Source organism: Oncorhynchus gorbuscha, unplaced genomic scaffold (genome assembly GCF_021184085.1).
Source record: "Oncorhynchus gorbuscha isolate QuinsamMale2020 ecotype Even-year unplaced genomic scaffold, OgorEven_v1.0 Un_scaffold_1870, whole genome shotgun sequence".
NCBI classification, from domain to species: domain Eukaryota; kingdom Metazoa; phylum Chordata; class Actinopteri; order Salmoniformes; family Salmonidae; genus Oncorhynchus; species Oncorhynchus gorbuscha.
Genome location: NW_025746527.1, coordinates 1 through 12,500, shown reverse-complemented (window position 1 = coordinate 12,500; position 12,500 = coordinate 1). Strand labels below are relative to the sequence as shown.

General features: G+C 43.0%; 1 pseudogene; it reads left to right on the top strand.

Annotated features, from left to right (window-relative positions):
- The window catches only part of LOC124024477, a 104,685-nt pseudogene extending 92,192 nt beyond the window's left edge, over window positions 1-12,493 (top strand).
- Window positions 12,494-12,500: the final 7 nt, after the last annotated feature.

The window sequence follows — 12,500 nt, the reverse complement described above, 5'->3', positions numbered from 1 at the left end:
GTGGACTCCAATATAGTTGCCAATATAACTCAAGGATGATCAATGGGAACAGGATGCACCTGAGCTGAGTTTTTTTTAGCTTTTAGCAAAGGGTCTGAAAACTTATGTAAATAAGCTATTTCTGTTTTTGTGTTTTTATACATTTGCCAAAATTTCTTAAAACCTGTTTTCGCTTTGTCATTATGGGATATTGTGTGTAGATTGATAATGGAAACAAATATTTTATACATTTTAGAATAAGGCTGTGTAACGTAACAAAATGTGGGAAAAGTCAAGGGGTCTGAATCCTTTCAGAAAACACTGTACATTGGCTAGTAACATTACATCTATTGCAGCAGTGAGATTGTGTTGTGTGCAAGTACTCTTATCCATTGATTTAGACATTAAACCCTGCAGTGCTATCTAAGAATATAGTGCTTTAATCTCCTGCTCAAATGGTTCCTATTTCTCACACACCTCCGCTCTGTCTTTAACATTGATCCATCAAATATAGTATCAGTATTATGGAGAAAATTAAAACAACTCGCTCTGTTTTGATCGAGGAGACTAACTAGTAGTCACAGTAAGGGGTTTATTACTTCAGTCACTGTCACAGTAAGGGGTTTATTACTATAGTCACTGTCACAGTAAGGGGTTTACTACTATAGTCACAGTAAGGGGTTTACTACTATAGTCACAGTAAGGGGTTTTACTACTATAGTCACAGTAAGGGGTTTTACTACTATAGTCACTGTCACAGTAAGGGGTTTACTACTATAGTCACAGTAAGGGGTTTATTACTATAGTCACAGTAAGGGGTTTTACTACTACAGTCACAGTAAGGGGTTTATTACTACAGTGACTGTCACAGTAAGGGGTTTATTACTATAGTCACTGTCACAGTAAGGGGTTTATTACTATAGTCACAGTAAGGGGTTTACTACTATAGTCACAGTAAGGGGTTTTATTACTATAGTCACTGTCACAGTAAGGGGTTTACTACTATAGTCACAGTAAGGGGTTTTATTACTATAGTCACAGTAAGGGGTTTTATTACTATAGTCACAGTAAGGGGTTTTACTGCTATAGTCACAGTTAGGGGTTTTACTACTATAGTCACAGTAAGGGGTTTTACTACTATAGTCACAGTAAGGGGTTTTACTACTATAGTCACAGTAAGGGGTTTTACTACTATAGTCACAGTAAGGGGTTTTACTACTATAGTCACAGTAAGGGGTTTTATTACTATAGTCACAGTAAGAGGTTTTACTACTATAGTCACAGTAAGGGGTTTTACTACTATAGTCACAGTAAGGGGTTTTACTACTATAGTCACAGTAAGGGGTTTTACTACTATAGTCACAGTAAGGGGTTTTACTACTATAGTCACAGTAAGCGGTTTTACTACTATAGTCACAGTAAGGGGTTTTACTACTATAGTCACAGTCACAGTAAGGGGTTTTACTACTATAGTCACAGTAAGGGGTTTTACTGCTACAGTCACAGTAAGGGGTTTTACTACTATAGTCACAGTAAGGGGTTTTACTACTATAGTCACAGTAAGCGGTTTTACTACTATAGTCACAGTAAGGGGTTTTACTACTATAGTCACAGTCACAGTAAGGGGTTTTACTACTATAGTCACAGTAAGGGGTTTTACTACTATAGTCACAGTAAGGGTTTTATTACTATAGTCACAGTAAGGGGTTTTACTACTATAGTCACAGTAAGCGGTTTTACTACTATAGTCACAGTAAGCGGTTTTACTACTATAGTCACAGTAAGGGGTTTTACTACTATAGTCACAGTCACAGTAAGGGGTTTTACTACTATAGTCACAGTAAGGGGTTTTACTACTATAGTCACAGTAAGGGGTTTTACTACTATAGTCACAGTAAGGGGTTTTACTACTATAGTCACAGTAAGGGGTTTTACTACTATAGTCACAGTAAGGGGTTTTACTGCTACAGTCACAGTAAGCGGTTTTACTGCTATAGTCACAGTCACAGTAAGGGGTTTTACTACTATAGTCACAGTAAGGGGTTTTACTACTATAGTCACAGTAAGGGGTTTTACTACTATTGTCACAGTAAGGGGTTTTACTACTATAGTCACAGTAAGGGGTTTTACTACTATAGTCACAGTAAGCGGTTTTACTACTATAGTCACAGTAAGCGGTTTTACTACTATAGTCACAGTAAGGGGTTTTACTACTATAGTCACAGTCACAGTAAGGGGTTTTACTACTATAGTCACAGTAAGGGGTTTTACTACTATAGTCACAGTAAGGGGTTTTACTACTATAGTCACAGTAAGGGGTTTTACTGCTATAGTCACAGTCACAGTAAGCGGTTTTACTGCTATAGTCACAGTCACAGTAAGGGGTTTTACTACTATAGTCACAGTAAGGGGTTTTACTACTATAGTCACAGTAAGGGGTTTTACTACTATTGTCACAGTAAGGGGTTTTACTACTATAGTCACAGTAAGCGGTTTTACTGCTATAGTCACAGTCACAGTAAGGGGTTTTACTACTATAGTCACAGTAAGCGGTTTTACTACTATAGTCACAGTAAGGGGTTTTACTACTATAGTCACAGTAAGCGGTTTTACTGCTATAGTCACAGTCACAGTAAGGGGTTTTACTACTATAGTCACAGTAAGCGGTTTTACTACTATAGTCACAGTAAGGGGTTTTACTACTATAGTCACAGTCACAGTAAGCGGTTTTACTGCTATAGTCACAGTCACAGTAAGGGGTTTTACTACTATAGTCACACTAAGGGGTTTTACTACTATAGTCACAGTAAGGGGTTTTACTACTATTGTCACAGTAAGGGGTTTTACTACTATAGTCACAGTAAGCGGTTTTACTGCTATAGTCACAGTCACAGTAAGGGGTTTTACTACTATAGTCACAGTAAGCGGTTTTACTACTATAGTCACAGTAAGGGGTTTTACTACTATAGTCACAGTAAGCGGTTTTACTGCTATAGTCACAGTCACAGTAAGGGGTTTTACTACTATAGTCACAGTAAGCGGTTTTACTACTATAGTCACAGTAAGGGTTTTTACTACTATAGTCACAGTAAGGGGTTTTACTACTATAGTCACAGTAAGGGGTTTTACTACTATAGTCACAGTAAGGGGTTTTACTACTATAGTCACAGTAAGGGGTTTTACTACTATAGTCACAGTAAGGGGTTTTACTACTATAGTCACAGTAAGGGGTTTTACTACTATAGTCACAGTAAGGGGTTTTACTACTATAGTCACAGTAAGGGGTTTTACTACTATGGTCACAGTAAGGGGTTTTACTACTATAGTCACAGTAAGGGGTTTTACTACTACAGTCACAGTAAGGGGTTTTATTCATGGTTGTTTGTGTGTTATTGTTTTCTCTCCCAGAGCCCCTCAGCGGAGTCATCGAGGGCATCAGCGCCGGAATGTTCCTCATAGGAATGTTGATCGCCGTCATCTCCCTCCTCGTCTACAGGCAGAGAATCCGTAAAGTGTGAGTGTCTCGTCCGGGACTGGGATGTTTCACCTTGCCTGAGACCTGAAGACCTGCATTACCTCTCTGGGATAATGCCTAGGCTTTAGCTCAGTGGGTTAACACAGTTTGACACTCCTTTGGGGACACGAAACGAAAATAACGCTGGAACTCACATGTAGATGCATATTTTCACGTGTCTTGAACTATTAGACAGTAAATAATGTTTCTATTTATTATTTATACAGGAAGTAAGCTGGAGCTCTAATGATCGGCATCCTCAAACTCAGTCTATCAATGATGTCTAACCTTATTGTGGAGTCCAGAACCTATCATGTGTCACGCTAACGACTGTGTAATTAGGAATTATGTATAAATGACTGAACAATGAGTCATTTGCTGCTGGACAGACGTACTGTAGTGCGTGCCTGTGCGTGTTCGTGTGTGTTGTGTGTTGTGTGCGGGCAAATCTAATACAATTTTTCAAATTGGGTTAAAAAAATATATTGATTTATAGTTGAATTGATTGCATGGTGTGTGTACACAGGGCAGTACAGGAAAGCCCAGTGGTACGGATGAGCATGTGGAAGCAGGGGCCTACATCAGGGATGTACGTTGGAGTCAGAAGGTGAGACACATGTAACAGTATAACTTTAGACCGTCCCCTCGCCCATACCCGGGCGCGAACCAGGGACCCTCTGCACACATCAACAACAGTCACCCACGAAGCATCGTTACCCATCGCTCCACAAAAGCCACGGCCCTTGCAGAGCAAGGGGAACCACTACTTCAAGGTCTCAGAGCAAGTGAAGTCACCGATTGAAATGCTATTTAGCACCACCGCTAACTAGCTAGCTATTTCACATCCGTTACACACACATAACCCTTTTTGTCTTTATACGCTTCCCCTTGGTGACATCATCCGCAATCGTAACATTCAGGTTCTCTGGTAGGTTGAAAACACGCGGGTCTATTTATCAATCAGACCCAGTGACCAAACTAGCATAGCTACCCTTCACCATTGACCAAGCTAGTGTAGTTACCTTTCACCAGTGACCAAGCTAGCATAGCTACCCTTCACCATTGACCAAGCTAGCGTAGCTACCCTTCACCACTGACCAAGCTAGCATAGCTACCTTTCACCATTGACCAAGCTAGCGTAGCTACCCTTCACCATTGACCAAGCTAGCGTAGCTACCCTTCACCATTGACCAAGCTAGCGTAGCTACCCTTCACCATTGACCAAGCTAGCGTAGCTACCCTTCACCATTGACCAAGCTAGCGTAGCTACCCTTCACCATTGACCAAGCTAGCGTAGCTACCCTTCACCATTGACCAAGCTAGCGTAGCTACCCTTCACCATTGACCAAGCTAGCGTAGCTACCCTTCACAATTGACCAAGCTAGCGTAGCTACCCTTCACCATTGACCAAGCTAGCATAGCTACCCTTCACCATTGACCAAGCTAGCGTAGCTACCCTTCACCATTGACCAAGCTAGCGTAGCTACCCTTCACCATTGACCAAGCTAGCGTAGCTACCCTTCACCATTGACCAAGCTAGCGTAGGTACCCTTCACCAGTGACCAAGGTAGCGTAGATACCCTTCACAAGTGACCAAGGTAGCATAGCTACCCTTATCCAGTGACCAAGCTAGTGTAGCTAGCCTTATCCAGTGACCAAGCTAGCTAATGTCAAGTCTTTTATCTCAGCCACTGATTTGGAGAAACTTCTACATGCTTGTATTGCCTCATGCCTAGATTACTGTAACTCTCTGTGTACATGTCCAGTCCGAAATCACTCCAGTTAGTTCAAACCGCTGTAGCTCGGCTTTTAACAGGCACCAGGAAATGGAACCATATCACACCTCATCTAGTTTCTCTAAACTAGCTACCAGTCACTTTTAGAATATATATAGTAACCTTGTATTAATCACATTTTAAAGGCTAGGTCTGGTTTATCCCAGCCTATATCTCTGATCATCCATCTCCCTATGAGCCAGGACACAGCCTGAGATCCTCTAGCAGGGCACTGTTGACCATTCATCTCCCTATGAGCCAGGACACAGCCTGAGATCCTCTAGCAGGGCACTGTTGACCATTCATCTCCCTATGAGCCAGGACACAGCCTGAGATCCTCTGGCAGGGCACTGTTGACCATTCATCTCCCTATGAGCCAGGACACAGCCTGAGATCCTCTGGCAGGGCACTGTTGACCATTCATCTCCCTATGAGCCAGGACACAGCCTGAGATCCTCTAGCAGGGCACTGTTGACCATTCATCTCCCTATGAGCCAGGACACAGCCTGAGATCCTCTAGCAGGGCACTGTTGACCATTCATCTCCCTATGAGCCAGGACACAGCCTGAGATCCTCTAGCAGGGCACTGTTGACCATTCATCTCCCTATGAGCCAGGACACAGCCTGAGATCCTCTGGCAGGGCACTGTTGACCATTCATCTCCCTATGAGCCAGGACACAGCCTGAGATCCTCTAGCAGGGCACTGTTGACCATTCATCTCCCTATGAGCCAGGACACAGCCTGAGATCCTCTAGCAGGGCACTGTTGACCATTCATCTCCCTATGAGCCAGGACACAGCCTGAGATCCTCTGGCAGGGCACTGTTGACCATTCATCTCCCTATGAGCCAGGACACAGCCTGAGATCCTCTAGCAGGGCACTGTTGACCATTCATCTCCCTATGAGCCAGGACACAGCCTGAGATCCTCTAGCAGGGCATTGTTGACCATTCATCTCCCTATGAGCCAGGACACAGCCTGAGATCCTCTAGCAGGGCACTGTTGACCATTCATCTCCCTATGAGCCAGGACACAGCCTGAGATCCTCTAGCAGGGCACTGTTGACCATTCATCTCCCTATGAGCCAGGACACAGCCTGAGATCCTCTAGCAGGGCATTGTTGACCATTCATCTCCCTATGAGCCAGGACACAGCCTGAGATCCTCTAGCAGGGCACTGTTGACCATTCATCTCCCTATGAGCCAGGACACAGCCTGAGATCCTCTAGCAGGGCACTGTTGACCATTCATCTCCCTATGAGCCAGGACACAGCCTGAGATCCTCTAGCAGGGCACTGTTAACCATTCCAAAGTACAGGTTGAAAACAATTTGCAATTAGGGCCCCTAGACTTTGGAATGGTCTGCCAGAGGAGGTCAGGCTGCATATCCAGTGTCTCTTTATATCCCTGCTGAGGACATGTTTATAAAGATGATTATAATATCTGATTTCAACGTCTGATTTTAATGTCTTATTTTAATGTCTGAGTTCAACGTCTGATTTCAACGTCTGATTTTAATGTCTGATTTTAATGTCTGATTTCAATGTCTGATTTCAATGTCTGATTTCAACGTCTGATTTCAACGTCTGATTTCAACGTCTGATTTCAATGTCTGATTTTAATGTCTGATTTCAATGTCTGATTTTAATGTCTGATTTTAATGTCTGATTTCACCGTCTGATTTCAACGTCTGATTTCAACGTCTGATTTCAACGTCTGATTTCAACGTCTGATTTCAACGTCTGATTTCAACGTCTGATTTCAACGTCTGATTTTAATGTCTGATTACAACGTCTGAATCATAATAAGTTGGTCAATACAACTGTATGCTCCTTGAGTTTAGAAGCACCTAGAGACAAACTTTTCTTCATGTATCATTGCATTGTAGTGAAGATTATAGGAAAGACATTACTTGAGACTGAAGGAGTGACAAGCAAATACTGAAGTCACTGCCTCCCTCCTAGTCCTTCCAACGAGTGACTGACAGAGAAAAGAGATCACAAAGAGCACTGCTGAAATATACATGACTTAAAACCAGTGATTGACATGGGGATCAGAGCAGAGAGAAGGACTAGCAGTTCATTGATTAGACATGTAATGACAGAATGAGGCCATCTCTCCATCCTTCCATCTCTCCATCCTTCCCTCTCTCCATCCTTCCCTCTCTCCATCCCTCCATCCTTCCATCTCTCCATCCTTCCCTCTTTCCATCTCTCCATGTTCCGTCTCTCCATCCTTCCCACTCTCCATCCTTCCATCTCTCCATCCTTCCATCTCTCCATCCTTCCCTCTCTCCATCTCTCCATCTCTCCATCCTTCCATCTCTCCATCCCTCCATCCTTCCATCTCTCCATCCTTCCCTCTTTCCATCTCTCCTTCCTTCCCTCTCTCCATGTTCCCTCTCTCCATCCTTCCCTCTCTCCATCCTTCCATCTCTCCATCCTTCCCTCTCTCCATCCTTCCATCTCTCCATCCTTCCATCTCTCCATTCTTCCCTCTCTCCATCTCTCCATCCTTCCATCTCTCCATCCTTCCATCCTTCTCTCTCTCCATCCTTCCCTCTCTCCATCCTTCCCTCTCTCCATCCTTCTCTCTCTCTCCATCCTTCTCTCTCTCTGTCCATCCTTCTCTCTCTCCATCCTTCCCTCTCTCCATCCTTCCCTCTCTCTCTCCATCCTTCTCTCTCTCTGTCCATCCTTCTCTCTCTCCATCCTTTCCTCTCTCCATCCTTCCCTCTCTCCATCCTTCTCTCTCTCCATCCTTCCCTCTCTCCATCCTTCTCTCTCTCCATCCTTCTCTCTCTCTCTCCATCCTTCTCTCTCCATCCTTCCCTCTCTCCATCCTTCTCTCTCTCCATCCTTCTCTCTCTCTCTCCATCCTTCTCTCTCCATCCTTCCCTCTCTCTCTCCATCCTTCCCTCTCTCTCTCCATCCTTCTCTCTCTCTCTCCATCCTTCTCTCTCCATCCTCTCTCTCCATCCTTCCCTCTCTCCATCCTTCTCTCTCTCCATCCTTCTCTCTCTCCATCCTTCTCTCTCTCCATCCTTCTCTCTCTTCTCTCGTCACATCTCCTCTGATACCATCCAATTTTTTTCTGTCCATCGTCACACTGTCAGTATGAGTGAAGGGACAGAGAGATGTCATTCTCCCTGTCTCTAAAAATAGATGTGTGTGTACGTGCTCTCATGTGTGCATGCGTGTGGGTTTGTGCTGAAATAATGGATGCAATCATCCACTAGGTTGTTGCAGATCGATAACAGGAAGGGGTTTAAACCACTCTGTTCTGTTGGTGAACAACCATCATTGATCCCTGGGTTTGCACTCACCAGTCAGCAGGCCTTGACACAAGGGAGGGACTACCATCATTGATCCCTGGGTTGTCACTCACCAGTCAGCAGGCCTTGACACAGGGGAGGGCCTTGACACAAGGGAGGGACTACCATAATTGATCCCTGGGTTGTCACTCACTGCTGAGAGGGGATGGACAACACAGTGAACTCCTGTCTACCTCAACACACTGTCTGTGCACCAAACACTCAGTATCTAAACATAGGTCCACCACCAACAGACAGTCTGGGAAATGAATGAACCTTCTAGGGTTGTCGTAAACAATGTAATTACATGTTCTGGTCTCTCTTGTGAAAGAGGTCTTCAGCCCTCAATGGGACAACCTGGTTCAATAAAGGTTCAATTCAATTAAACGAGGAAATGTAATTTAAAGGTCATTTCAGCAGAGTGGCGTAGGTCTGTGAGGAAGTAACAAGATTAGTGTGTGAGGAGAGAGGGCACTCTGAATCTCTTAGTCACCGAAACAAAATGGAGTTCTGAATCTCTTAGTCGCTGAAACAAAATGGAGTTCTGAATCTCTTAGTCGCCGAAACAAAATGGAGTTCTGAATCTCTTAGTCGCCGAAACAAAATGGAGTTCTGAATCTCTTAGTCGCCGAAACAAAATGGAGTTCTGAATCTCTTAGTCGCCGAAACAAAATGGAGTTCTCAATCTCTTAGTCGCTGAAACAAAATGGAGTTCTGAATCTGTTAGTCGCCAAAACAAAATGGAGTGTGTAACAAGATAAAAGGAAATGTGTTTAACAGGAACACAGCCGTCTAATGTTACACTCTACTTCTCTTTATTTCAGCAACCGACGCATCTCAAGGTGCGTCTATTACACCCTCCATGTTATCTTCTGTCTCTAGAAATCCTGAATTAAATAGGATGACCAAGTAATATTACAAGTGCTATTATCTGCCCTAAATAAATCACAATAAATCCTGTTTCCATAAGCAGTTTTTTACATTTACATTTTAAAGTCTCATGAATCATTTACATTCTCGTAGATCATTTATTTAAGATGTGTCTGTCTGTCTCCCCTCAGCCCCGTCAAAGCAGCCCACTTTGAATCCCACCTCACTAAGCTACAGGCAGACTCCAACTATCTTCTGTCAGAAGAGTTTGAGGTAAAAAAAAACAACAACAAAAAACTTCAGAAATGATTATCTGATAAGAGATCCCCCTTTATCTACAAAAAAAACATGTTTATAAAGTCGTTTTTTAAACTTTGAATTATTAGTTTATAAACCAATTCTTTATAAGCTGTTTCACTAAATCATTCATTATTTCCATTCCCCCTCAGGATCTGAAGGATGTGGGTCGTAACCAGCCTCTGGATGCAGCCCGTCTACCAGAGAACAGGGGCAAGAACCGTTACAACAACATCCTGCCCTGTGAGTAGCACACAGAGTGGATCTAAGGATTAATGAGATAGAACCGTTACAACAACATCCTGCCCTGTGAGTAGCACACAGAGTGGATCTAAGGATTAATGAGAGAGAACCGTTACAACAACATCCTGCCCTGTGAGTAGCACACAGAGTGGATCTAAGGATTAATGAGAGAGAGACCAGGGCCCTATTCCCTATATAGTGCACTACTTTAGACCAGAGCCCTATTCCCTATATAGTGCACTACTTTAGACCAGAGCCCTATTCCCTATATAGTGCACTACTTTAGACCAGAGCCCTATTCCCTATATAGTGCACTACTTTAGACCAGAGCCCTATTCCCTATATAGTGCACTACTTTAGACCAGAGCCCTATTCCCTATATAGTGCACTACTTTAGACCAGAGCCCTATTCCCTATAGTGCACTACTTTAGACCAGAGCCCTATTCCCTATATAGTGCACTACTTTAGACCAGAGCCCTATTCCCTATATAGTGCACTACTTTAGACCAGAGCCCTATTCCCTATATAGTGCACTACTTTAGACCAGAGCCCTATTCCCTATATAGTGCACTACTTTAGACCAGAGCCCTATTCCCTATCTAGGGCACTACTTTAGACCAGGGCCCTATTCCCTATAGAGTGCACTACTTTAGACCAGGGCCCTATTCCCTATATAGTGCACTACTTTAGACCAGAGCCCTATTCCTATATAGTGCACTACTTTAGACCAGAGCCCTATTCTCTATATAGTGCACTACTTTTAGACCAGAGCCCTATTCCTATATAGTGCACTACTTTAGACCAGAGCCCTATTCCCTATATAGTGCACTACTTTAGACCAGAGCCCTATTCCCTATCTAGGGCACTACTTTAGACCAGGGCCCTATTCCCTATAGAGTGCACTACTTTAGACCAGGGCCCTATTCCCTATATAGTGCACTATTTTAGACCAGAGTCCTATTCCCTATATAGTGCACTACTTTAGACCAGAGCCCTATTCCCTATATAGTGCACTACTTTAGACCAGAGCCCTAGTCCCTATATAGTGCACTACTTTAGACCAGTTTATATAGGGCTCTGTTTGGGAATAGTGGACTACTTTATACCAGTTTATATAGGGCTCTGTTTGGGAATAGTGGACTACTTTATACCAGTTTATATAGGGCTCTGTTTGGGAATAGTGGACTACTTTAGACCAGTTTATATAGGGCTCTGTTTGGGAATAGTGGACTACTTTAGACAAGTTTATATAGGGCTCTGTTTGGGAATAGTGGACTACTTTATACCAGTTTCTACAGGGCTCTGTTTGGGAATAGTGGACTACTTTAGACCAGTTTATATAGGGCTCTGTTTGGGAATAGTGGACTACTTTAGACCAGTTTATATAGGGCTCTGTTTGGGAATAGTGGACTACTTTAGACCAGTTTATATAGGGCTCTGTTTGGGAATAGTGGACTACTTTAGACCAGTTTATATAGGGCTCTGTTTGGGAATAGTGGACTACTTTATACCAGTTTCTACAGGGCTCTGTTTGGGAATAGTGGACTACTTTAGACCAGTTTATATAGGGCTCTGTTTGGGAATAGTGGACTACTTTATACCAGTTTATATAGGGCTCTGTTTGGGAATAGTGGACTACTTTAGACCAGTTTATATAGGGCTCTGTTTGGGAATAGTGGACTACTTTAGACCAGTTTATATAGGGCTCTGTTTGGGAATAGTGGACTACTTTATACCAGTTTATATAGGGCTCTGTTTGGGAATAGTGGACTACTTTATACCAGTTTATATAGGGCTCTGTTTGGGAATAGTGGACTACTTTATACCAGTTTATATAGGGCTCTGTTTGGGAATAGTGGACTACTTTATACCAGTTTATATAGGGCTCTGTTTGGGAATAGGGGGCATTTTACTTTTCAAAGTTAAGTTTCTGCTTTGTCGTTGTTCAAGCACATTAAGTAAATTGGTCTGGAATAATTGGTCTGGACTCAAAAGTGTTTGTTCAGGTGGCAATACAATTGGAGGTGTCTAATTGTGGAACGGAGAACAAGCCTGCCGTTCACAAACAGCAAACTATGTACGTTTACAGTTGTGAATTCATTTAAATCAGGGGTTACTTGGTATGAGGTATTAGTGAAGTACGGCCTATCAATCTGTGGCACTGCTCAATACAAAGTAAAGCAGCATCCTTACTTTAATATCATTTTGCTTCACAATGCAGCAACAACAACATCTTCAACCCCTCTGTGCAGATTCCAAGACCTTTACAGTATTTTCTTACCAGAGCTTTAATGTAACTGAGGTGATGAGTTTGTTCGTCTGAAACTTGAAGACTTGAAGACTTGAAGACTTGAAGACTTTAGTCACCAGAGGCATTAGCTCAGAGGAGAACCCAGTCAGTCACACTAACGACATCTCTCTTCTGTTCTAGATGATTCCACCAGAGTGAAGCTCTCCTACCTGGAGGATGACCCCTGTTCTGACTTCATCAATGCCAGTTATATACCAG